Raw genomic sequence first — 23,487 nt, forward strand, 5'->3', positions numbered from 1 at the left:
TTTTCAACAAAGGGAGATTTTCTAGAACCTTTCTTCCTTCCTTTTTGTTGCCCCAACCTGAAATTTCTTGATCAGACATGGATTCTCGAACCTTCCTTTTTATATTGGACAATTGTAAGGTACAAACAAACTTGTCTGCTGGAATAATTGGAATCTTTTCAGCTTCTCTGGCTCAAGGTTTATTAATTATTCTCGATTGCGCATCTGCCTTACCATTGTCGGAACCAAGTCAATAGGTAATGGTAAAATTAAAATCTGCAAATTACAAGGACCATCTCAATTGCCTTGGAGTTCATGTTTTAGCAGTCTTTAAAAACTGAAGATTTTTATGATTGGTGAACACAATGACTACATGACGAGCCCCTAAAAAATAATGCCGCCATTCCTGAAAGGCATCCTTCACTGCCAATAGCTCTTTGTCAGCAATTGGATAATTTCTTTCAGGAGTTAATTTCCTGGATAAAAATGCCACTGGGTGAAGTTGACCAATTCCCTTGTGCCTGTGAGACAATACACCACCAATTGCTTGGTCAGGCGGCAGCTTCCACAAAAAATGGCTCCTCAGGGTTATGATGGACAAGGATAAGGGCTGTCATAAAGGCTCTTTTGAGGAACTCAAAAGATTCTTCAGCATCAGTTGACCAATGGAAGGGTACTCCTTTTCTCAAACGTTATGTAATGGGGACCACCTTTTTAGAAAACTCTTTAATAAACTGGAGGTAAAAATTGGCAAAGCCAATAAAACTTTGCACCTCCTTCACTGTTTTAGGAGAAGGCCAATCCAGGATTGTTTGAATTTTATTAGGATCCATGGAAACTCCATTTTACAATAAGACGAATCCCAAGAATTCTACTTCCTTCGCATGAAAGGCACACTTTTCCAACTTCACATATAGGTTATTTCCCAACAGTTTCTTTAGAACTGCTCTCAAGTGATCTACATGGTCTAGCAAATTCTGGGATAAGATTAAAATATCATCAATGTAGACTATGACAAATGAATCTAGAAACTGATCTAGCAGTACTGAAATCAAGGGCAGGGGATATCGATACTTGATTTAACGGTCTATAATCAATTCAAGTTCTTAGTTCGTCATTCTTCTTCTTTAGGATGAAAAAAAGGGGGGAAGAGACTGGGGATTGCGAGGGATGAATAAAACCATTCGCCAAATATTCTTTTAGGAATTTGTTCTCCTTTTCAGTAAGGGCACAGATTCTACTGCAAGGTAGATTCACGCCTGGCTCAAGTTCGATCCTGCAATAATAAGATCTGTGGGGAAGTAGCTTCTCAGCCTCTGCAAACAATTCTTAATATTCTGGGTGAATGACAACCTTTTCCAGAGCATAAACTACATTGGATTTAGTAGCTAAAACTTGAGCGGGAGATGGTGCACTACTTGTCTCTTGAGGACCATAATAATGTTTTTGACAGTAGCTTGAATTTAATTGGACAGTCCTCTTTTCCCGATTAATTTCAGGGTTGTGCTTCATAAGCCACGGTAAGCCCAAAATCAGCTGAAATTGAGGAGCATCTAAGAGATTGAAAGATATCTTTTCTTGGTGTCCTAGATGATCTTTCAGAACTTTAGGTTCAGTTCCATCTCTGATAGGGCCTGAAGACAGGTATGTTCCATCCACTGCACAAACAGGGCCTGCAGGTTTTTTTTTTACAAAATGTATGCCCATTTTTGGGGCATACTGCATGTTTCAGAAATTTCCCGAAGCGCCTGAGTCAATCATCACTGAAACCTCCTGCAGCTTCTTTTCTCTGAAAATGAGGTCAAAGGAGATGGTTAGATGAGGGGAAGCAGACTATAAGGTATTTGTCAGTAATTGGGATTCAGGGGCTGGTTGGTGTTGTGAGTCAACCAAGGTTACTCTCTTAGTAGAATGAGTTTTCTCTTTTCCTGAATGATCTTGTTTAGGCTTCTTTGGGCATTCTCTTACAAAATGCCCAGACAACCCACAATATGACATTGGCGGTAAATGCCGCTTACCGCCACGCTGACGACTGCCACGCTGACGGCCGCCAACATACCGCTGCGTTGGTGAATATCCATTCGCCATATTATGACACACACACACCAATCCAACAGAACACAGCCACATACATAAATCCACCCGCCCAAAGGTCAGTGCAAAAGTGGGGGTTCCAACACCCATACCGTTACGCCAACAGAACAACGCCCATCACATTATGACCCACGAGTCACCATGGCGGACATTCAACGGCGGTAAACCACTGGCGGTACATACCGACGTGCTCAGAATGGACAACCACATACAAAGCAACACTTCATTGGCCAATATACGAAAACACACCTGCCACTCATACACACACCACACCCACACACCCACACACCCACACCACAATAAAACACACATCCACATTACCCACAACCCTTTACTAATACAAATCATTGCCACCAGACTGACACTAAGACCACTTAGACAACTAGACACACACCACTTACACCCAGACATCCCTCATGCACCCCACATTACACACCCCACCACATTACTTAACACACTCTCACCAACACACACCACACAACACCCATGACCCCACAAAGGCACCCCCGTTTCACAGAGGAGGAGTTAAGGGTCATGGTGGAGGGAATAGTCAGGGTAGAGCCACAGCTGTTTGGAGCACAGGTACAGCAAATATCCATTGCAAGCAAAATGGAGCTATAGCGGAGAATCGTGGACAGGGTGAACACTGTGGGACATCATCCAAGAACAAGGGATGACATCAGGAAGAGGGGAAGGTACGTTCCATAGCAATAAGGCACCGGCTCGCCATACAGAGGACTGGCGGTGGACCCCCACCTCCTCCCCCACAGCTCACAGCATGGGAGGAGCAAGTCTTGGCAATACTTCATCCTGAGGGACTCACAGGAGTAGCCGGAGGACTGGATATTGGTAAGTCAACAATTACCACTTATCACCCCCATACCTGCATGCCATCTCACACTGTCAGGCCGAAAGTCCTCTCGATGATCCATCTGGTTCGCCCATGTGCCTCATTATAACGTTCTTCAGCCCTTTTACTGGCATTCCTCACAGGGGTCAGCAGCCACAATAGATTTGGGTAAGCCAGAGTCACCTGCAAGCGTTCAGGGACAATATTTAGCCACACACAATCCTATGTGGTTACCACCAGAGGCATACACTAACATACAGTGGGTGGGGACCAAGGCTCACCTATTAGCCACACCCTGTGCCTCTGTAGTTGGCCCATCACATTTGGGATGCTGCTATTCCTCAGGACAAAGGCATCATTGAGGGGGAGTTGTACTGGTCCACTAGGCACACTATCTGCACATTCAGTGGGTGGAAACTTTTACGATTCCTGTACACCTGTTCATTCTGGTGGGGGACAAACGCAATATGTGTACCACCTATCGCCCCAATAATATTGGGGATATGTCCCATTGCATAGAATCCAGCCTTCACAGTGGCCAAATTTTCCGCCTGGGGGAAAGCAATGTAGCTGCACATGTGTTTTATCAGGGCAGACAACACTCTTGCCAGCACGATTGAGAACATTGGGTGTGACATTCCTGCTGCCAAGCCCACTGTCTCTTGGAAAGAACCTGTTGCCAGGAAATACAGCACTGATAGCACTTGCACAAGAGGGGGGATCCCAGTCGGATGACAGATAGATGAGATCAGGTCAGGCTCCAAATGGGCACACAGCTCTGTCATTGTGGCCCTGTCCAGTCTATAGGTGAGTTTAATGTGCCTGTCCTCCAGTGTAGCTAAGTCCACCAGGGGTCAGTACACGGGGGTATGTCTCCATCTCCTTTTCATCCGCAGCGGTAGGTATCTAAGGGACACAAGAGTGAGTAGGCTATCACAATTGGAACACCAAAACCACAACTGCAGTCGACATGGTGCACTTATGTATTGGGGCAGTGTTAATGGCGAAGTATGTGCCAATCTAATCTGTGACGCAGTAATTGTGGATATGCCTGTCCCCTCCCCCCCCAAATGGTGACCGCCTGTCCTGTATGTAGGGACAGGTGGAATTGAGGTAATTCCGCTGATGTTGGCCATCGTGGCAGATGGCAGTCTTGCACCACCGTGCAATTCCTCATTGGATAATATGGGGCTCTATGGAGTACAGTGGCCAATGGGGATCTATGCCGGCGGTGACGGTGTACACCGCCGTGGACGTGACTGCCATTTTCTATCTGATTCCTCACTTTTTTCCTGACCTTCAACAGGAGAAGACCTACACTGCGTGTGTTGCTGTGACCTGTGTCTGGAACCTACCATGGCCCTTGTGACCAGGGAAAGGGCCCCAGCCTTCACTTCGGAGGAGTTGGAGTGACTGGTGGATGGGGTCCTACCCCAGTACGGACAGCTGTATGGGACTCCAGACCGACAGGTGAGTATACTTTGGGCACAGTGCATGTGTGAAGGATGCATGGAGATGCGTGTGCAAGCATCATATAAAGGGAGTGGGAGAGTGGGGGGAATGTCTTGTGGCAGTGTACATGGTGTGCGCTGGGCTATGTGTGTGCCAATTTTGATGGAAACGGGTATGGTGGGCCATTTGTGTGACGGCTGTTTAATGGTGTTCTCCTGTCTTTATTGCCTCTGCAGGTCAGTGCCCATCAAAAGAAGGGAATATGGCGTGCCATGGCCAAGGACGTGCAGACCCTGGGGGTCTATGGCAGGCGGAGCACCCACTGTCGGAAAAGGTGGGAGGACCTGAGATGCTGGGCACGGAAGATCTGAGAGGCCCAGCTGGGGGTGTCCTCCCAATGACGAAGGGGTGCCTGCCGGACCCTCACTCCTCTGATGGCCCACATAGTTGAGGTGGCCTACCCTGAGCTGAATGGGCACTTGAGGTAATCACAGCAGCCACAAGGGGGTGAGTACAGTGGGTATCATTACATATTTTGGCTGGTGGGGTGGTATCCGAGTGGTGGATGTGTGTTAGTGGGTGCCCCTAAGGCCAGGCCAGACATTGCAGCGTGGGTCATCTGAAGTGTAATGGGTGTACGGCAAATACAGGTAACCTAGCTTGTTAGCAGTCCCTTTCAGCCAGGGCATCGTGGGTCCCAGGAGTGCTGCAGTTGGCGGTGTGTGATCCTCATCTTGCCTTAGTGACTTGCCATATCCCTGGTAGTGCAATGCATAGTGTTTAAGCCTGTTCCCTGTGTGTGACGATGATGTGTATGGCAATAATCGTGTTGGTGCAGTCATTGACCCAGTGTATCCTTTGTCTCTCTCCCCCCCCTTTCGTGTTTTGTCAGCCTGTCCTTCTGTGAATTAGCATCATCTGGTGGAGGAGCAGGGGCACTGGCGACAGAGGGTGCTGCACCCCACAGGACCCAGGAGGCATAGTCCCCCAACGTCAAGGGAACCAGTGGGACAGAGGGCGAGGGGAGCACCATGGCAGACACTGGAGGAGACAACACAGACTCAGATGCTGCCTCTAATGGGAGCTCCATGGTGTTGTCGGACACCTCTGTGACCACCCCAGCTGCAGGTACAGCCGCCACCCCCGTACTAGCACCGCTCTCCCAGCAGCCCCTCAGCGAGTTGCCGGTGCCCGCTCACCCATGAGGGTGGGCATCTCCTTCGCCCCAGGCACCTCAGGCCCTGTCCCAGTGAGCCCTGCTGCCCTGAGGGAGGAGGTTATTGACCTCCTGAGATCCACCTCTGTAGGACAATCAACCATTGTGAATGCCATCCAGGGGCTGGCATCCCAGATGCAGCAAAGCAATGCATTCCTAGAAGGCATTCACTGTTGATTGGCAGCCCACGGAGATTGATTCAGGCTCTGGCCTCCTCTCTGATGGCAGCCATTGTCCCTGTTTCTACCATCCCCCCTCCAACTTCCACTTCCCAGTCCCATTCTCCTCAACCCCAACCCATCCCAGGCACACATATACATGAGCATGCACACAAGACAACACCCAAGTATCTCACAGGCAAACACAAGCACCACACTTCAACCAACAAGCACTCACGTATACACCATACAGTTGCAGACAAGACAACATCCACTGCCTCCACTGTCTCCCCCTCCTCCTACACCTCCCTACCAGTCATGTCCACACTCACACCTGCATGCACTACATCAACAGCATCACCACACCAAGCAGAACATACACCTCATTGGCAGGCACCTCCACAACAGCCATGCACGCATCCCCGGTGTCTTCTCCCACCCTATCTGTCCTACCTCCTAAAGGACACAAACGCAATTACTCACACACCCAACAGTTATCCACCTCACATCAGCATACAACCCATGCACCTGCACCCAAATCCAGCAGACATACACCTCCTGCAACCACTCCCTCAACCTCCACTCCTATCACTCCTCCTTTCTCCTGCCCCACTGACACTAAAAAACTTTTCCTTTCACAACTTGACCTCTTCCTTCCCCCTCCCCCCCGGCCTGCCCGTATAAGCAGCGTACCAAAGACCCAGCCCAGCACCTCAGCCAAACAGTCCACGGGGACAGTGGTAGCACCACCTACTCGTGGTGGTATAGATACCACACCTCTATCGAAGAAGAGGAAGGAGCCTGCACCTCCATACAAGAAGGGGAAGGAGCCTGTACCACCAGGCAAGAAGAGGAAGGAGCCTGCACCTCCATCTAAGAAGAGGAGGAGGCCATCAACCACTGCCAGGAAGGGTAAGAGATCCACGCCCCATGTAATGGAGGAGACGAAGCCCTCTACTCCAGCGGAGGCTGTCAGGGTGACACCTCCATCAATACCAACTGTCACGTGGCCCCACCTCCAACTGCAGTAGCTGCCCACGAGGCTCCTCCATCGACCACAACACTACAGCCATCAGCAACTGCATAGGCCATCCAGGAGGCTCCTCCATCCACCACAACACTGCAGCCATCAGCAACTTCAGAGGCTGCCCAGGAGGCACCTCCATGTGGCAACACACTGCAGCCATCACCGCCAGTGGCGCCATGTAGGCCACCCTCCAGGGGCTGCTGTACAAGTTGCCCCCTCCAGGACCAGTGGGAAAGTCACCCACTCCAGAGACTGTGGCCTTGCACTCCCCAGGACAGAGCAATGGGCATGTTGACCCCCCCAGAACCAGTGGGAAAGTCACGCACCTGAGAGACTGTGGCCTTGCACTCCCCAGGATAGAGCAGTTGGCAAGTTGCCACTTCCAGAACCAGTGGGAAAGTCACCCACCTGAGAAGCTGTGGCCTTGCACTCCTCAGGACAGAGCAATGGGCATGGAGCCCGCTCCAGAACCAGTGGGGAAGTTACCCACCTGAGAAACTCTGGCCTTGCATACCCCAGGACAGAGCAATGGGCATGGAGCCCCGTCCAGAACCAGTGGAGAAGTCACCCACCTGAGAGACTGTGGCCTTGCCCTCCCCAGGACAGAGCAATGGGCATGGTGCCCCATCCAGAACCAGTGGACTTGTTCCCGCATACGGCTGAGGTGCCCCCCTCCCCCTGAGGTGCCTGCTCATTTGCAAACTGATGCCCCTGCAGAGTACTATCCGGATGAAGTCAGGATTCGAGTTGGGCCTTAGACTCTGCCTTATGGCCATGTGGGCCCTTTGAACATTGGACTGGGCTCTGCCCCTTTATGTACATGTGTACATATCTATTTCATTAACAAACTGATTACATTTTTTAGATGTTAATTTCATTGCAATCACTTTCGTCCATTCCTGTTGTCCTTGCATTATTCTGCTGTGTTTCGGGGACAAATTGTTTTTCGTGTGCAGCTGGTTGTGTGTATGGTGTGTGTGTGTCTGGTGTGTGTCGTGCATGTGTGTGTCACTCTCGTTTTCCTCCCTCCCTCCCTTGTGTGCTAGGCGGCTGTACTCACCGTCATCGTCGGCATTGGTATTCCAGGTGGAGCGTAACGTATAATATAATCGGGAAAACTTGTAGTTCGGGTTCCATGGAGGCGTTGTTCTTTCCTGTGTCTCCGATGGTGAGTCCTTTCTCTTCTGTGGTGCGTTTCCACCAGGGTTTTGATGGCATTGATACCACCCCGGAAAAGGTGGCGGATTGCAGGGTCAAAATATGGTGGGTGGTTCTTTGTCTTCCGCCTGGCTGTTGGCGGCTACCGCCGTGGTGAGTGTTGTTTCCACCCTGGCGGTTCGTGTGGTACATTGGCTGTCTATGGGAGTTATCACCGCCATGGTCATAATTTGGCGGTACTTACCGCCAGCCTGTTGGTGGCATTACTGCCACTTTATCACTCACCGTCAGTGTCATAATGAGGGCCATAGATTCTTAGATCTTTACTTGTCCTTTACCTCGTTAAACAGGGAACCTCTAACACTGCCGATTTGCATTGGCTCTTCCGAAGAGTGTGTGTCGAAGGTCTTGATACTTTCCACTTTACTCCTGTTGAAGCACGGTGGGATAGGATGAAATTCTCTCTTTCGTTCAACTTTTCTTTCAAACAAACACTGATCAATCTGTAAGACTAGATCAATTCATTTTGACACATTAGAAGGACGATCTGGAATCTGGGCTAGCACATTTTTTAGTTCTTCTCGTAAACCTCGGTAAAAAAAACACAGCCCTTTTGCTCTTGGGCCAACCAGTCTCCACAATTAATTTGTTCAATTGGGCCAGATAAGAGATCAAATCCCCATTTCCTTTTTTGAAGTCTAGTAATTCATTATCTATGGCTTGGAAAATTGTTCTGCGGTCTACAATTCAAAGGAATTTGGTTTTAAAAACTCCAAAACCATAAAATATAGGGTCATTTTGTGACACCAAAAGCATGGAACATGAAGCCACATCTCCACTCAAATAAGACAAAATGTACGCTGTTTTTGACTGATCCTCTGTAAAGATAATGGGTCGACAAAGGAAGTGTAAGAAGCACTGGTTTAAAAATATCTGCGCCTTGTAAGGATCGCCACTAAAACATTCAGGTGGGGCCAGGGGAATGATAGGGGAGATGGAATGAATGACTTGTGTGGATATTTCTGAGGTAGAGATAGGGAAGATTTTACCTGAAACCCCACTAGTCCCAGTGGTATTCCCAGAAGTGAAGTTATTGAATTTGTCTATGAGCTGTTGGGTCTCCAAAATGGGATCTTTTTTTATTCCCTCTCTCAAGTTTTTGTTTTCACCCAGGGCATGAGTTAACTTTTGTTTGCATTTCGTTCATAAGTGCCTCTAAGTCACTAAAATCTAAACCTTCAGCCAATCTGCTTGGGTGGAAATAAGTATTTTTAGGCACTTCAGTCTGTTAGGAGATTACCCATTAAATCAGACTTCCACAGGAGCAGATGCCTTTTACCCAACTCCCTCCAACAGATGCGGGCTCAGACTTTACTAATTATCTGAAACCTGCATCCATTGGAGGGAAAGGGGAATGGAAATAGAAAAAGAGAGATCGCCTCCAGATCCAGTTCCAGCCTGTGTTTCCCATTACAAATATTCAGTGTGTGCTTCTGTAACCGGCACCTTTCTTTTAGTGGCATTTCTTTAAAGGAAGGACCTGCACTCGGGTGATAAGAGCATAGATAAGAACATGCCTACTGCACATTCAACTGTTCAGCAATTCATATTCACCCAATTCTATTGTTCTCTTAACTTGGATCTTTTGAGAGACTAGCCTCTCTCTAAGAGAACAATCTCCACGAGTCAGAGGTATCCAAGGTTCCCTGTAGAACTGTTCAAAGGTTCACAAATATACAATCTACTAATGTTCAGTTTTCTCAATCACAGTCTCTAGGAATTGTCTGAGCACTGAGGTCTGTCTCTAAGACTGGCAAGTCTGCAAGGCAAAGAGTTTTTTAATATAGATGTACATATATATATATAGGCAAGTCTGGAAATCATACAAAAGGATTCCTTACTGCAGTTGCTTGAAGTTCTGTTAAGCCAAAATGAATTCTCCTCAGAAAGCTGATAGCCAGTTGTTGGAAGAAGGAAGAAATTCAGCTTCTCCAGAAGGGAAAAAGTAGCTGGTGTGCACACAGTAACAAGAAAGAAAAAAAATTACTCTAAACTAAAACAATTCTCCATGAACCGAAGCGCCTCATGAACACTGCTCATTCTCCTCAGGATGACAGTTGAAGTACACAGCTCCCAGAAAGAAACAGCTGGAGGGAAGCTTTAGCATGAGACTAAGGTGGTAAAACTAGAATGCTGTCCTCACAAGGATTTGTGGCCACCATCTTGAGTGGCAGTTAAACTTGAAGAAGCTAGTTCTAAGAACAGGCTCCTCAAGAGCCACCGGGAGTGAGGACATCGCTGCAACCAATGTGGGTACAAGGAAAAGGAGAATCGTTTTTTCTTAGGGAAGAACTTAACAACACTGGCACTAGTTTTCCTGACAACAGTGACTAAGCCAAAGCTTAGCACAGTGCTGGAAGGAAGGAGTGCACCTGTCTCACCGCTGGCAGTGGAATTCCTGAATTACACCATGTCCTAGGATGATGGAGAATATGATTCTGACAGCAGGACTGTTAATAGGCATCTGCGAAGCATACCAAAATCAATGCTGTAAGTGCGGAAAGGACAAGACTACTGGATTGCTGCCATGACATGGAGAAGGAGCAACATCTGCAAAGGTGCAGGCACAAGCAGCACATGGCACGCTTTGATGCCTTCATTCGATCAATCAATTGATTGGCAGTAGCCACGACCACTCTCGCATGGAGAACTGTCAACATACAAAATGACATGGAGCACTGTTGTCAGGATGTTGTACATGGGCTAGTACAAGTAACCACAGCCCTTGAAAACATACAGACAGACAACTTGTCTGTCCTAAACATATTGGGGGTTATTCCAACTTTGGAGGAGGTGGTAATCCGTCCCAAATGTGACGGATTTACCACCAGCCGTATTACGAGTTCCATAGGATATAATGGACTCGTAATACGGCTGGTGGTATATCCGTCACTTTACCGTCACTTTTGGGACGGATTACCACTTCCTCCAAAGTTGGAATAACCCCCATTGTCTCCACCTGAGAGTGAAGGCAGCTCTAGCATCAGTGCAACATCTGTGCATGAAGGATGCTGTGCCAGGCATACATGCCAAAATACATCAGGATCTGATATGTTACCTCTTCCACAGACCAGTCTTGCCGAGAAGGCAACCAATCCCAGAGGACAGAAAAAGTGAATCCAGTGAACATTCAGAGTAATGAGACTACTTTGTTTTGTTTGTTTATCCCTACTTTGTTGCATCGTTGACACAATAGTACATCATCTATGGATATTGTTGATTAAGGAGAAATACATTGTCATAAACTAAATAAAAGGTTATCTTTCAGTTATGCATGAAGCACTACCATCATGTGTGATGTCTATTTCTTATGTGTGGCACTCATTCTTACCTCAAAAATAGTTGTTGATGATCTCTGTGCATCAAGCATGACCCTCTGCTGCACGTGTACCGTCCTGCTGAAACTTTAGTGGTGGTAGTTCCTTATTTGAGTCAGATTCAGATGCTATAATGATGTTGTCCATACCCTTCCTCATGGCAATGATGTGTAGAGTTGCACATGTGGCAATGATTTTAGAATGTGCCTTGGGTCTGTAAAGCAGTGCTCCACAGGTTTTGTGGAGACATTGGAATCTAGACTTCAGTATGCCAAAGGTACCTTCAATGGTTGACTCTGTTGTCTTATGTGCCCTGTTGTACTGCCTTTCACTCTGTTTCTTGGAGTTAAGTATTGTGTCAGTATCCAAGGACACAAGTTATATGCCCTTCTCCTTTGAGAGCATGAAAAGGATAAAGGTCATATCACACAAAAAGTTCTGGCCACTGTATGAATTAAGTCTGTCATTTTCTTACCAGGTAAAAAGCCATTGCCAAAGTTGGGTTATGTATTCCACTGTGGTGGAACATGAAGGAGTTATGTGTGCTCCCTGGGAATCTGACCACAAGGTCTGTTATGATGCATGAGGCAGCACACATTACCGGGACATTGAGTGAGTGTGAGCTTTTCGTATTTCTATAGATACATTCATTTGCTAAGGGTGGACATATGACAGTCTGTGTGCCCTCAACACAGCCAATTACACTGGGGAAACTGTGCTACAATGTAACAAATTAATTTTGTCTGTTGCAAATACTGGGCCATATTTGGAAAAGCTATGCATTGGTTAACGTTGCTACCAATGGTATCTAGAAACCTGTGAAGGAACCTGGAAAATGCACTTTGTGACACTGTCCCTGTCACTGCTATGACTCCCTGGTAACTGCCAGAAGCTAAAAGGTGTAGACAACACAATACCTGTACATGTGTTGGGACTGCATTGCTTCTGAGTATTGGGGTCTGTAGCTGAGGTTGTAATTCAACAATTAATTCCAGAACTGGATTTGTAGTCATATATCTCCTGCTCATTCTGTTTAAATAGGGTGACACTCACCATAAGTATCCTCTCCTGTTTCCTCCTCCTTCTCTGCCTGACAGCCAAAATCCTCATCCTCCTCACCAAGAAATACAGAGCCACCATTCTGAAAGAGCCAGATGCATTTTGGATGCCTTTTTATAGTTTGCCCCTAGTTACCACCAGATCCACATTGATAGAGTTTGCATTTCCTAAATGGCCATTTTGCAACTATTCACAATTAGGAAATCCTTTGTACATAGTGTTAGTAATTTGGCATTTGCATAACTGTATTTGCTCTTTCCTATTTAGGTCATCCCAAAATGTGATTTCTACATGATGAAAATTGCATTTTGTACCATCGCAAATGCCTTTCATAGATACTAAAATGGCATTTTGTATTTCCTATTGTCCGGAAATTGTGATATGCTACATTAGAAAATGCAAAATGCATTCGTACGTATGGCCCTCATTGTCTGTTTGTTTGTTTTCTAACTCAGAAATCCTTTAGAAGAAAAAACACTTTGTTTTCATCTGGTGGTATTCTAGCTTAATTCCTTGCAGTCAGTCCATGCCTTTATCTAAGGCATGTTTGGGTAAAACGTAGCCCTGTGACTAATTGCATACAAAATTCCAAGCACCTAGGTGACCAGGAGTGCACTGAGACTGTGCCACTATATAAAAAAGTGTTTGCACAGTGCATTATTTATAATTTGTCTTTTTTCTTTTTTTTCTTTCTTGACATAGCTACTCCTACTGGTCCACCACCACCACCACCATCTTGGCAGGAGACAGCAGCCTGGCTGCAGCAGCACTCGATGAAGGCCATCCAGACCGAATATTGTCGGCTGGTGGTTCTGCAGGAGGAGGAGGCGGAGGCATCTTCCACTGCCCTGGTTTCCAGTTCCTCCAGCCAGTGCCTGCCCTAACCACTGTTACTCCCCCCACCCTGACCACTTCTAATGCTGCATGCTCAGAGAGTTGGCACTGCTTGGCAATGATGCAGCAAGCCTTCACAGGAGTTGGGAAGCCTTCAGACCTGCATAGATGACAACCTCTGAATCCCTTTTTTATTTTTTGCTTTGGTGGGAGCGACTTTTGTTGTGGGTGGAGAGGGTGGAATTTGGGAACGGAAGGGGATCTTGCAAGGTGCTTTTCTTTTGACATTTTCGACATTGGTTGGGGACAGGGTGATTTGTTTAGGGAGAGTGGTGGGCTTGTTGTGGGTAGATAGGGTGGGTTTATTTATATTGTTAAGAAAAATTAAACAGAAAAATTATTCTGTTACTTCATGACTGAAAGCGTGTTTTACTCTTACTTCACACTGCTTCCTTTTAGCTCAGCCTGTTTTTTTAAGCCATTTATCAAAGTGTATACCAGTTAGTTATACCATTGTACCACTGCCCTTTATAACTATATTGACCACTGGAAGTATAGTGACATTTGCTGTGTCTGTATTTCCTACAACAACCTAGCTAAACAACATCTTATTCTTAATCTTTAGTAGAAGTTAGTTACTAACTAAATTAGTTCACTTCATACTTCTCTTACGTGAATAGATGAAGCAATGGCTGCTACCTCTTTCAATCTTCCAAAACCTTATTACAAGATTTCCCAAGGTACCTTCTTAGTTGTGGTGGTTGTAGTAGCAGGCTAGCGCACTAACTGGGAAGGCATAACAAGCGAGATCCCATTACAGTCCCACCTAGGTAAACTCTAACTGTAGGATTCATCAAAAGGATTGTCCATCACAGGCAACTAGATTGAAAGACAACACAGAGGTAGGGGATATGTTTATATCATAACTTTACAAAGACTGAGACCAGACTACCACCATGACACAAAGACCTGATATTATAACAAAATCTAGCAATAGTCCCTTCTGAGCAATGGGGAGCTAGTATTTTAACTAAACATATAAAATCTGCCAGTCAGTAGAAGTGGACTCAAAGTTAGGAATGCACAAGGTTAAGCATTTAACCAACGCAAGGACTGAATGATAATGTTGTTGTATGATGTTATGTATCTAAATTATGGATCCCTTTTATGTGTGGGTAGGTAAGTGGGGCTGATGTGCTCTGTTGCTCAGGCAATAGAAGATCCTGCAGTGAGTTGGAGTTGCTTTCATTACATCCGCCCCAGCAAGTGTATGATCCATTTATGGTGTAAATTCAAAAGCCACACATCAATAAATCACACAGCCGGGGGGGAGTAGGTAGAGGGGTAGGGGTTCGATGAATGGATGGGAAGGGGGAGTAAGGGAAAGGTGTGACACAGACAAACATTACACAACAACCACAGTATTCAATAGGGCGATGAGCAGCACATCATTATCATCAAATCTGTGTGAAAGGAAATTAAGGAGTGACTTTACATTGCAAACAGTCTATCAGCCCCAGAGACCCAAGTCACTATGGGGGTTATTACGACCCCGGCGGTTGGAGGTAACATGGCGGTAAGTACTGCCAACGCGCTGTCGGTGCTTACTGCAATATTATGACTTTGGCGGGTTGGCTGAAGCCAACCTGCCAATGTACCACTCTGAACGCCACAGCGGTAACGGCCGCCGGGCTGGAGATATCAATCTCCAGCCTGGCGGCTATCACTGTTCCAGCTGCGGGATTATGACCCCGCCTACCACCATGGTTTTCGTAGCTTACTTACCGCCATGAAAACCATGCTGGTGAGGTGTAACCCTGGATGTCTATGCTGGGGGTGAGGGCTCCTTGCCCACTGCTGGTGGGGGTGTAAACCGGGCTGCCTCTGCTGGTGGAGGGGGCCTCTTGCCTCTCTTTGGTGGTGGAATGGGAACTTTCCCTTTCTTTGGTGGTGGTATGGGAACCTTCCCTTTCTTTGGTGGTGGAGTGAAAACCTTCCCTTTCTTTGGTGGTCGAGTTGGAACCTTCTCTTTCCTTGGTGGTGGAATAGGATCCTTGGCAAACTTTGGTATTGGAGGGGGATCCATGTGTCCCTTCTTGTGACGGGTCACCTTGGCCTTTGACATGCCACTTGTGTCCTTGTCTCCAGGACTAGGAGGTACCTCCACTGTCCCTTTCTCATGTCCCTTGGTTTTTATCACCCTAGTACTCCCTTTCTGAGGAGGAGGTGTGCTCACACTCTGGGGCTCCTTTGTGCCAGCAGCTGAAGATTTGATGGGAGCAGTGGTAGACTGTTTGGCTGAGGTGCTGTATGGGTCATTGTGGTCCTGCTCTTACGGGCAGGATGGAGGATATAAGGGGAGGGAAGAGGTCAAGATGTGCAAGGAAAAGCTTCTTAGGGATGTTGGGGCGGGATGTGGGAGTTGTTGTGTGCAACTGTCTGTTGTTTGTGTGAGTGCTTCTGGCCTGAAGTGTGCTACCTGTGTTTGACTGTGCCACTCTTGTGTGATATTTTGTGTGCATACTTCTCTGTATGTGTGATTGGGATGGGTTGGGGTTGAGGAGACCAGGACAGGGAAGTGGTAGATGGAGGGGGGACGGTAGGAACAGTGACACTGGCTGCCAGCAGAGAGAAGGCCAGAGCCTGAAACGATGTCTGTAGGGCCGCCAACCAACCATGGATGCCCTCCATGTATGTATTACATTGCTGCATCTGGCATGCCAGACCCTGGATGTCATTCACTATGGTTGACTTCCCTACAGAGATGGATCTCAGGAGGTCAATAGCCTTCTCACTGAGGGCAGCAGGGCTCACTGGGGCAGGGCCTGAGGTGCCTGGGGCAAAGGAGATGCCCAACCTCCTGGGTGAGTGGGCACAGGCAACTCGGTTGGGGGCTACTGGGAGGGTACATGGAGTGGCAGCTGTACCTGTAGCTTTGGGGGTTCCGGAGGTGTCTGCCACCACCAGGGAGCTCCCATCGGAGGAGGAATCAGAGTCAGTGTTCTCACCTCCTGTCTCCGCTGTGGTGCTCCCCTCACCCTCCATCCCACTGGTCCCCTCGGTGGACTCTGCCTCCTGGGTCGCCGGTGCCCCTGCTCCTCTGCCAGTCGATGCTAATGCACACATAGACAAGATGACAAAACAAAATATGAAGGGAGGGAGAAGGAGAGCACTGGGTGAATTACAGCACCAACACCACAGATGGCATACACATTACCATCGCACACAGGGATCAGGATTGATCGCTAAGCATTGCAGTGGCATTCCATTGGCTAGGTACCACAGTAAGATGTGAGCCCACCTGCGCCAACTGCACCCCTCCTGGGACCCATTAAGCACTGTCTGACATGGAATGCCACCTAGCTAGGTTACAAGATTTTGCTATACACCCATTTACCTTGAGCTGGACCACACAACAATGTCTGAGCCGGCATTAAGGGGCACCCACTAACTGAAACTCACCACCAGGATCCCATGCCAGGCAACAAAAATGGTTGTCATGCGCACCGTACTCATCCCCTTGTGGCTGCTGTGCTGCCCTCAAGCGCCCATCCAGCTCTGGGTAGGCCATCGTCAGTATGTGGACCACTATGGGGGTTAGCTTCCGACGGGCACCCCACCCTCGTTGGGAGGCCATCCCCAGCTGGGCCTCCGTGGTCTTCCGGGCCCAATGTCTCAGTTCCTCTCACCTTTTCCTGCAGTGGGTGCTCTGCCTGCCATAGTCCCCCAGAGTCTGCACCTCCTTGTCGATGGCAGGCCACAATCCCTTCTTCTGATGGGCGCTGAACTGCAGTGGTAATACAGACAGGAGAACACCATTAACCATACAATCCAGCTTGTCACACATATGGCCCACAAATTGCATTTCCCTCACCAATGGCACACACATCACCCGGAGCCCTCCTTGTACACTACCACCAGACATGCCCCACACCCAAATGACACACACATCTCCATGCAAGCTTGTCGCATGCATCGTCCCCATGGTGTACTCACCTGTTGGTCTGGAGGCCCATACAGCTGTTCATACAGGGGTAGGACCCCATCCACCAGGCGCTCAAACTCCTCCGAAGAGAAGGCAGAGGCCCTTTTCCCTGTCACACGGGCTATGGCAGGATCCAGACACAGGTCACAGGAGCACACGCAGTGTAGGTGTTGTCCTGTGGAAAGTCAGGAATCAAGTCAGGTTATAGACAGAAAATGGTGGTCACGTCTGCAGCGGTGTACACTGTCACCGCCGCCGGTAATCCCCATTGGGCACTGTACTCCATAAAGACCCAGTTTAGCCAATGAGGAATGGCATAGCGGTGCAAGACCGCCTTCCGCCATGACGCCCAATGCCAGTGGAGTTATATCACTTCCACCTGTCCATACTTACAGGACAGACGGTCACCATTTTACAGTGATGGACAACAATCAGAAATTGGAAACTGCGTCATTGCTGTAAATTGTACATACATTGCCATTCACATTGTCCGATTACATAAATGCTCAGTTACACAGGAGTGGTGGTTCCATTGATCGGTTTGTGACCCACTTCTCACTCTTGTGATCCTTAGACACCTACCACTGCAGAAGAATAGGAGGAGGAGGCAAGACCCAGTGTAATACGGACCTATAGACTGGACAGGGCCACAATCACAGAACTATGTACTCAATTGGAGCCTGACTTGATATCAGCTATCTGTCATCCCACTAGGATCACCCCTCTTGTGCAAGTTCTATCAGTGCTCAATTTCCTGGCAACTGGTTCTTTCCAAGTGACAGTGGACATGGCAGCAGGAATGTCACAGCCAATGTTCTCAATAGTGCTGGCAAGGGTTTTGTCTGCCTTGCTCAAACACCTCTGCAGCTACATAGCTTTCCCCCAAGTGGAAGATTTGGCCTCTGTGAAGGCTGGATCCTATGCAATGGGACGTATTCCTAATATTATTGGGGTGATTGACGGAACACATATTGGATTTCCCCACAACCCACCACAATGAACAGGTGTTCCAGTCACTCATTGTGCAAATGGTGTGCCTGGCGGACCAGTACATCTCCCACGTCACTGCCAAGTATCCTGAGTCGGTGCATGATGCCTTCGTCCTGAGGAATAGCAGCATCCCAAATGTGATGGCACAATTACAGAGGCAAAGGGTGTGGCTAATAGGTGAGCCTGAGTTCCCACCAAATATATTTCAGTGCATGCTTTCTGGAGTCATCCCCCATACCATTGTGTAAGGCTAATGTTTGGCCCTCAATTCTTGCAGGTGACTCTGGCTGCCCAAACCTGTTGTGGCTCCTGACTCCTGTGAGGAATGCCAGGACGGGGGCTGAGAATCGGTATAATGATGCACATGGGCGAACCAGGCGGATAATAGAATGTACCTTCAGCCTCTTGAAGGCCTGGTTCAGATGCCTTCATCTGACAGGTGGATCCCTCGGCTACTCCCCTAAGAAGGTCTGCCAGATAGTTGTAGTATGCTGCATGTTGCACAACCTGACCCTCAGACAACATGTGCCTTTTCTGCAGGAGGAGGATAGTGGAAATACCCCTGTGGCAGCAGTGGACACTGAGGACAGTGACGATGAGGAGGCAGAGGATGAGAATGTGGAAAACAGAACATCAGTAACACGGCAGAACTTCAAATGACACACAGGTAAGACAGTGAAACTGCCCATTCCTCTATTATTTATGTCTTCAGTGTGGCTGTAGCAGGATGGCAGTCACTTCCTTTGCATCTCAACTGACTGTCACCTATGCCTTTTCAATTTGCAGATGTTGGTGTTATTACAACTGTGTACTGATTTGATGACTACAGACAGCTACAGGTCATTATTTGTATGCTATAACAAAGTTCAGGTCAATTGCACAAGATGTAACTGTTAACATAATTGCACATGTTCATCACATAAAGCACTATCACTCAAGTTGTGCTCAAGAGTGTTTATTGTAGTGAAATGTATGGAAGGGATAATATGGAAGGGATAGTGCAATTGAATAAGGGTGATGGTAGAGGTAAGTCCAGGGTATTGGTCCAGTCTGTTTGTAGCACAGGTCCAGTGTCCAAGGGGCCACAGGAAGGGGAGCAATGGCAGTTCAAAGTGGACAAAGTGAGACAGTGGAACACAAGGGGGATATTCAGGAGGGGCTCATTTCCTGGTGGGCGGTCTTGGTCTCAGAAAGTGTCTCTGGCATCTGTCTGGTCGCAGGGACTGTTTGCCGGGTGCTTCACCTTCTTCAGGGGGAGGGGTGCTGGTGGCCTGTGGGTCCTGTGGCAGGGCCTCCTGTCCATTAGCTGCAGTAGATGTGGTGGGCTATTCAATTGACTGGCTAGTGGAATGGACCGGCTGGCGTGCTGTATATTCCCTCATAATGTTGCCCCTATCAGCCAGCACCCCTGCTATGGATACCATGGTAGTGTTGGTGTTGAGGGCCTGCAAATCATTCCTGATCTCCTGATGGTGTACCTCCTGCAGCCACTGATTCTCCTGCATGTTGTTAAGAATCTGGCCCATCTTGTCCTGGGATTGTTGGTAAGCCCCCAAACATTAGTGAGTGCCTCCTGGACAGTCGGTTCCCTGGGCCTGTCCTCCCCCTGGTGCACAGCTGTCCTCCAAGTGTCCCTGGCCCCCTGTGCCTCTGTCCTCTGAACCGTGTGCCCACTGCCACTGACCCCAGAACCCTGATTGTCTTGGCTGGGAGGTGTGGACTGGGGTCCCTGTACAGGTGGGCACACTGCTAATTGACGTGTCCTGGGGACAGATGCGTGGGGATGTTGAATGGGTGCTGTGGTGTTGGATACTGAGGGTGGAGGCTCTGTGGTGGACTGGGAGGTGGCTGGGGTAACCAACTGACCAGTGGTCCCTGATGGGCCATGTTGTTCATCCAGATCCAGAAGTCCAGAGTTACTGTTATCACTGGGGGTATCTTCTGTTGGGGGACTGGATATTTGTGACACCACCTCGCCGCTGGGATTGACTGGGGCACTTGTGGGGATGTAAGTGATGTATTATGCTTCATGTCTCTGACATACACTACATCCCTAGCTTCCCCTATATTGCTGCTATTGCCCTGCCACCTTTGTTTGTGTATGGTGATGTATTGTGGGATTGTTTGTTCTACATGCTGTGCATACATTGGTGGTGGGTGTACATGAAGGGCTGGGAGGGCTGTACATGCATTGGTATGGCATGCAGAGCTTGCCATTGGGGTTAGTCAAATGTGTAGGTGCACTGTGTGGGATGTAGTAGAGTGATGGGAGTCAGGGTGAGGGGGTAAGATGGCATGCAGGAATGGGGGGTGATAGGTAGTAAATATTGACTCACCAGTGTCCAGTCCTCTGGCTACTCCAGTGAGCCCCTCAGGATGCAGTACTGCCAAGAGTTGCTCCTTCCATGCTGTCAGCTTTGTGGGGGGGTGGGAGTCCCTAACCAGTCCTCTGGATGGCGAGCTGGTGCCTTGCTGCCATGGAACGTACCTTCCCCCGTAGGTCATTCCACCTCTTCCCGATGTCGTCCCTTGTTCTTGGATGCTGTCCCACAGTGTTCACCCTGTCCACGATTCTCTGCCATAGCTCCATCTTCCTGGCAATGGTGATTTGTTGTACCTGTGCTCCAAACAGCTGTGGCTCTACCCTGACTAATTACTCCACCATGACCCGCAACTCCTCATCTGTGAAACGGGGGTGCCTTTGTGGGGACATGGGTGTTGTGTGTTGTGCAGTGGGTGTTGAATAATGTGGTGGGGTGCGTGATGGATGGATGGGTGTTAGTGGTGTGTGTAGTTGTTGTTGTGATTTACGTGGCTATCTCTTGGCTATTTTTCATGTTTGTAAAGGGTAGTGGGTAATGTGGGTGGGTGTTTTATAGTGCTGTGGGTGGGTGGGTGTGGTGTGCATATGTGTCAGGTGTGTGATTTTAGTTTTTGCCAAGGTGTGTTGTTTTGTATTTGGGTGGCCATTCTGACTGCGCCAGTGTATACTGCCAATGGTTTACTGCTGTTTAATTTCCGCCGTGGTGATTCATAGGTCATAATGTGGTGGGCGTTTTGTTGGCGTAACAGTATGGGTATTCATACCAACACTTTACCACTAATCTTTGGTCTGGAGGTTATGTGTTTGTGGCAGTATTCTGTCAGTTTAGGGTGTGTGTGTCATAATATGGCAAATGGATGTTCGCCTCCACGACGGTATGTTGCCGACTGTCACCGCGGCGGTAAGCGCCATTTACTTCCAATGTCATAATGAGGGCAAATGTCTTTTTGCAGACATGGATTAACTGCCAAGCGAAAGATTAAGCTCTCAGCCAACTCATGCGCAACTCTGTTGCAGTTCACACCGGAGAACCTTTGCAACACCTCTTTTAACTGGTCATGTAGCAGATACAACATCATACTGTCTTCCTTTCTGACTTCCCGAATGAAAACCTCAAAAGGAAATAGCATCTGCGTCAGGCATTTGACTAGGCCCCATTTGTCCGCAACCATGGTCAGACTTTTCCCAATCACATCCCTTCTTTTTTGAATCACATAGTCATTGATCAGTCTGTCCTGCTCAAACAGATGTTGCAACATGAAATAGGTTGATTTCCAATGTGCTGGTGCCTCCTGTATGAGAGCTTTTTCTGGTACTCTGTTAGCATGCTGAATGATTATCAACTGCTTCCAGGCTTTAAAACAATGGCTGAAATGTTTGCAGAATGTTCTGCAGATGGTCAGTATGTTGCTTACTATGTCTTCTTTTTTTAGAAAGTCCAGCACAATCAGATTGATGCAATGTGCCAAACGCAGCACCTTGAAATAGCTACCATCTGCCATGTGCTTAACTATATTACTGCCATTTTCTATAGAAACAAATCCAGTTGTGAGACCTCTGGGACACAGCCATTCAATGACCTTGCTGTTAAAATCTTCCAAAAAGTTTGCAGCTGTATAGGATTTTTCCAAGGAGAACATGGCTATTGTTGCATGCCACCAACTGCCCTTAAAAGTTTCTTCAGCACTAAGACCCTAGGCACTAGGCCTACCCACACAAGAGAGATACCATTTTTATTGGGAGACTTGTGGGAACGCTGAGTGAAAGGAAATTTGTGGCTCCTCTCAGATTCCAGAACTTTCTGTCACCGAAATTAGAGGAAAAGGTCTTTTTTGCCCACATTTTGAAGTTTGCAAAGGATTCTGGGTAAGAGAACCTGGTGCGAGCCCCACAAGTCACCCCATCTTGGATTCCCCTAGGTTTCCAGTTTTCATAAATGCGCAGATTTGCTAGCTTTCCCTAGGTTCCGGCTGAGATAGAGGCCAAAATCTACAGCTAGGCACTTTGCAAAAAAACCATCAGATTTCAATGTAAAAATGTGATGTGTCCATGTTGCGTTTCCTTAGTCAAACGAAGGAGGTGGAGAATGCCAGTAGGTGCTCGCACACCAGCTACAAATCAAGCGTAAGTATGATCAGAAAATAGTCACATGTGAGCAACAAAGTCATGGGTGCCAGGCTAGCCAGAACACCTGCCACCACAGGTGTCGAAGGGCCACACACTGAGGAGTGGGTAGTTGCCTATTTAACAAGAAAAGAGTGGCCAGGGCACACCCGTGTTGTAAATCCAGATAGTGTTCAGGAATCAAGTAGATGGCCGGTCTGGAGAAATGATGTGTGAGCGTTTATTATAGATAACAGTGGGTAGTCAAAGTCTCAACTGCAAAGACTACGTTGTACAATAAGTTCCAATATCCAGAACAGCCAGATTATAGTAAATGGTCAGAGTTACAATCAGATGACCACATGTAGCAACAAGTCTATACAGCAAAACAGCCAACACGTGTTTCGTCTTCAAAACTTTGTCAAGGCTGTGAAAACATAGATGAAACAATATATACAAATCGGTCAAGTGAACATTGTACATAGAGTAATCACACATCTATATCCTTTATAGAAAGGTGAAGAAAACAAACCAGAAAGTGTGTGTATAAGAGTTCCGAGTTCCAACGTAATTTGTACAAGAGGGGGATGCGTAAAGTAGATGTAAGGGAAAAAAAGAACTATACCAACAGGGTCCCGTGGTAAGCTGATCAAGTCTGAACAAAATAAGGACAGATAGATCTACCAGGGGTGGAATTAAAACTCCAATATCATGCAAGGTGATAATATCATGTATAAGACTCATAAGTGGGCAAGCGTGCAAGGGCATCCCTAATGTAGATAAAAAGTGATTACAATGGTAAAAAAAGCGGATGCATAGTGTGCTGATATGTGAGTGAAAGCTCAAAAAGGTATGAGTATAAAGTAAGGGTAAGCTACCTTT

The sequence above is a fragment of the Pleurodeles waltl genome, chromosome 1_2 (genome assembly GCF_031143425.1).
Source record: "Pleurodeles waltl isolate 20211129_DDA chromosome 1_2, aPleWal1.hap1.20221129, whole genome shotgun sequence".
Taxonomy (NCBI): Eukaryota; Metazoa; Chordata; class Amphibia; order Caudata; family Salamandridae; genus Pleurodeles; species Pleurodeles waltl.